A 4,350-nucleotide genomic window follows, 5' to 3' on the forward strand; every position below is an offset into this window, starting at 1 on the left:
AAGCCACCCACATCCCTTGGCTCCTGGCCCCTTTCTCCATCTTCGAAGTCAGCAGAGGAGTCACCTCTAATCTCTCTTCTATTATTACATCTCTTTCTCTGACTTTCGTGCCTCCCTCTTTCTTGTAAAGATTCTCATGATTACATCGGCCTCATAGGCCTCATATGGATAATCCATTTCAAAATCTTTAATTTAATCACACCAGCAAATCCTTTTTACCGTGTAAGAGAGGATATGCACAGGTCCTGGGGATTAGGATGTAGACATCCGGGGGCATTACGCTATATTTACCACACACGAATGAAGATACGTCCAGATGATTTCAGCCCTTAGGTAGAGTCACCCAGAGCCATTTGAGTCTTCCCAGCTGAGGCCCCAGGGCTCACAGGGCTGTGACAAGCCCTTTCTGCCATGGTCAGCCCACATTCCTGACCCACAGAATGTATAAGCAGAAAAATGGTGGTTGAGTTATACCACTAAGTTTGCAGTTATCTTTTATACAGCAATTGATAACTTTAACAAGCCTCATTTCCTCATATTCATACCACTTAGCTGGCTTTGTTTTTCTACAAAGTACTTATAGAATTATATCATACCTGTATGGGTTTCCTTGTTTATTTTCTGTCTCCTCTAACTGGAATATAAGGTCAGTGGGAATCAATGCTTGTCTATCAGATATTCGTTCAAATAAATTCATGTCTCCTCCGCCAGACTGTAAGTTCCCCGAGGTTAAAAACAGGTCTGTCTTGACAATCACCAGGTCCCCAGAAGCCCAGCTGGGCCCCAACACAGAGTAAGGGCTCAGTATGTGTTGAACAAGTAACCTTTTTCTTTTCATCTAAACCCCTGAGAATCACAAAGTCAGAGGGGCCTTGGAAGGCACTTCTGAGTTCATCTTTCCAAGGAGTCACAAGCTCAAATGCTCACAGAGGCCGGTGGGAACATACGTACAAATTGGACCAGTTTAACTACAAGGCAGTTGGGTGCACCGAGGCCTGTGGCCAAGTGGAAATTACAGGCTCTATCACCCAAGGCATTTTTTAAAAAGGTGGACAAATTTGGACAACCAATCACAACACATCTTCTCTTATTCTTTTTCCCCTCTCGGGCTCCCCCATCGGCTCTCTGCCTTTCCTTGTCCATGTTGCAGGAAGCTGACCTCTATAGGCTGGATGGCCTTGCCTTGGCTCCCTCACCTCCTGTATGAATGGGTTTGGTCTGTGGAAGGCACCGGCTGATTGGAGGCCAGGAGGGGAGAGAGGCTGGGCTATCTGCTCCCTCTCTACCTGGCCCTGCCTGTAGCTTTGGAGATGGCTGCTTTCCTAAGGCTGCAGATCCTACCTGGCTCCTACCACCCCATTTCTTCACCTGCCCCTTCAAGCTGGAATGACAACGGGTCCTCATGGCCACCAGCCCTAGGGAGCTTCACCCATCCTAGCTAGTTCCCATAGCCCTGCCCACTCCTCCATGGATGCCTTACTTTGAATATTAACACTGAGAACTTCTATTCCAATCTTTCTTAAAATCGTTATCAGTAGTGGTGGTATCATTATTTATAAGCTACTTGGTCTAATGCCCAGAGCATTAAATGCTCTCTCAGTTGACCCCTTTAGTGTGTGCTGCCTCATGGCAAGATTCTGAGTGTGACAACATCTGTAGACCTCATTTGGCCCTGGATTCTGATCCAATCCCCCGACCAGGCCAGAAGTTTCCCCTTTAGCTTCTGCCAAGGAGTCACTGATTTCTGCTTGCTGCTGCCCCTGCCCCTCTCCCGTCCCTTCTGTCCCGGCACTGATTGTTAACCACTTCTCATTCTCACTCCGTTCATTGTTTGAAACTTGACAAGTTTCTTTTCAGTGTGGGCTGAAATCTCCCTCTAGAGCTTTCCCCTGAGGCCACCTACACCGCCTGAACTGTCTTATACAGGACAGCCCTTCACGAAGCTGTCTCCCTCGCTGAGATGGCTCTACTTCAGGTCATACTGCCTTGGCACTTTGCCTGGGCTTCAGAAGACCTCTCATCTCTCCCCGCCCCAACGCTGCACCTAGACACACACTTGTTTGTCACATCTGTTGATTTTATTCCTAGGCGTGGGGACCAAGAAGGAGGATAGGACACTTCCTGCTTTGGGCTGGGTTGGGTTTTTGTAACAGTAACCAAGTCATGTTTCCATTAACAGACAGATTCAATGAGCTTTGGCGACAACTTTCTCATACCCTTGGCTTTGATCAATGGTGATCAATGAGTTTGCTATACCCTAATCTCCTCCACATAATCCCCCAAGATCAAGGGCAAGGCTCCCATTATTGTCTATACTGTTCTGTTGTGGTCCAGACCAAGTGAGTGAGTATAGCTCTAGCTTTTTGGGTATCTAAGAGTCTCTGTCCCTCTCTGGGACTACTTTTATTTTGAAATGAGGTGTTTAGATTGGAGGGTTAAAAAAAAAAAAAAAAAAACACTGAAGTCTGCCATCATCTGTATCTGGGCCTTCTTTTCCATAACACTTTGTCACGGTGGTTATGTGTCCTTTCGCATTTGCAATTATCATTTTTTACTGCTGTCCGCCTGCTAGACCCTGGGCTCCACCAGGGTAGAAACTTTTGTTTCCTCCGGGTATGGTACACCATCCGACAATAGGAGGCTCTCAGTAAATATTGGTAAAATGAAGGACTGCCTGATTGAATTTTAAAATACCATCCTCGTGAGTAGAGAGCCCAGCTCAGCTCCTCAGATCACCTGGGGATTTTGTGTTGGTCCCCAGACCAAAACGAGACACTCAAGAGCTTCCTTGAAAATCTTTAAAGAAAATAAAGAATAGTCTTTCTTCCTCGTGGCCTGCCTGGCTGCCAGGCCCCCTTAAATGCCCCAGGAATATTCCTCAGAGGCTGCCCTAGCGGAACAGCCCAGAGGTCTGTGAGAAGCTGCATTGGGCTGCCTTTTTTTCCTGCTGCCTCCTAATATTAACCTGGCGCTGGGCCCCTGGCCCCCACGCAGTGATGGGAGGCCCTGGATGGAGCCAGCAAACAGATCCATCTGGAAATAGAAAAATAATCCCAACACTAGCAGTTTTGTCTGGCCTCCCCAGTGGGGTGTGGAGCAGGCCCATGAAAGGGGCTTTGAGGGCCAGTGGGTGAGGGCCATGGAATGGAAAGCTTCTGCACCCAGTACCAGCTGGGTACCTGTGCCCAGGCCCCCCGGGGCAAGAGGTAAATCCACAGAGATCAAGGGGTGTGTCACAGCTAACTCTGTGAGTAGCCAGGACCCCGCGAAACGCTGGCCTGAACTTGAATCTGTGTGACCTTGAGTGAGTTGCTCACCTTTCTAGGCCAAATTGCCCCTTCTTTAAAATGGGGTAATAAGACCTACATGTAGGAATTGATGCCATGGCCAGAGCACCAGCAGGGTGTCTGAGGTAAAGAAAGGGCTGAACAAATAGCAGCTATCACAGTGACTGTTATTTTTGACGTCAGAAGATGTGGTAGACAAAACACTGCATCAACCCACAGGGTCATCTTGGGCAAACCCACTGTACCTCCATCTTCCCATTTAGGTAATGGGAAGTAGCCCAGGGCCCTCCAGTCCTGGATCCCAGTTAGGTGAATTTTGGCAGGACAGAAGGAGATGCCCCCCTCCTGTAGGACATCTACCTGCATGTCCAGTGCCTGGGCATACTACTCAGAAGTGCCCGGAAGCTCCCCCTGGCCTGTTGCCAGCTTCCTAGGAGAGCCTGAGAGTGTCCTTGGGCCACTGCTGGTGCTGCTCAGTATTTCCATAGTTCTGGAGGCTGGGCTTTGGCAGGAGGGTGCTGCTCCAAGAGACTCAAAGGGCCCGGAATAGGGGCAGACGCTGCCTCCAGCTGGCCCATAGCAGATCCTGCTGCTTGCTCTACCTGTGGCAGGCTGTGAGAGAAGAGCCCTGGGTCTGGGTTCATTTTTGCTATTCTTGGGCAAGTTATGTTCTTCCTTACTGATGTTTCCCATTCATTCATTCATTCATTCATTCAGCAAATATGTATTGAGTATCACCTCTATTCCAGGCTCTATCCTCATTATTAGAAAGATTAATAAATGATAAAGTGTTTACCATCCTTGGGAGCAACAAATGTGAGAGAAACACTGGATGGGGAATAAGTTGGGGTATGAAGAGGTGACAGTTTAGTTTTAGACAGGTGGAGTTTGTGGTATCCATGGGAGCACCCAGCATGGGGAGGATCTACAGGGAGTTGGATCGATGGGCCTGAAGCTCACAGGAGACAACTGTGCTAGAGACACAGCACTGAAGAGAAGAAGGACCTGCCTGGCCTCTGTTTCCCCACTTCCCTACCCTCCTCTGTGGTGATGATGATGGCGA

The sequence above is a fragment of the Pteropus vampyrus genome, unplaced genomic scaffold (assembly GCF_000151845.1).
Source record: "Pteropus vampyrus isolate Shadow unplaced genomic scaffold, Pvam_2.0 Scaffold61, whole genome shotgun sequence".
NCBI classification, from domain to species: Eukaryota; Metazoa; Chordata; class Mammalia; order Chiroptera; family Pteropodidae; genus Pteropus; species Pteropus vampyrus.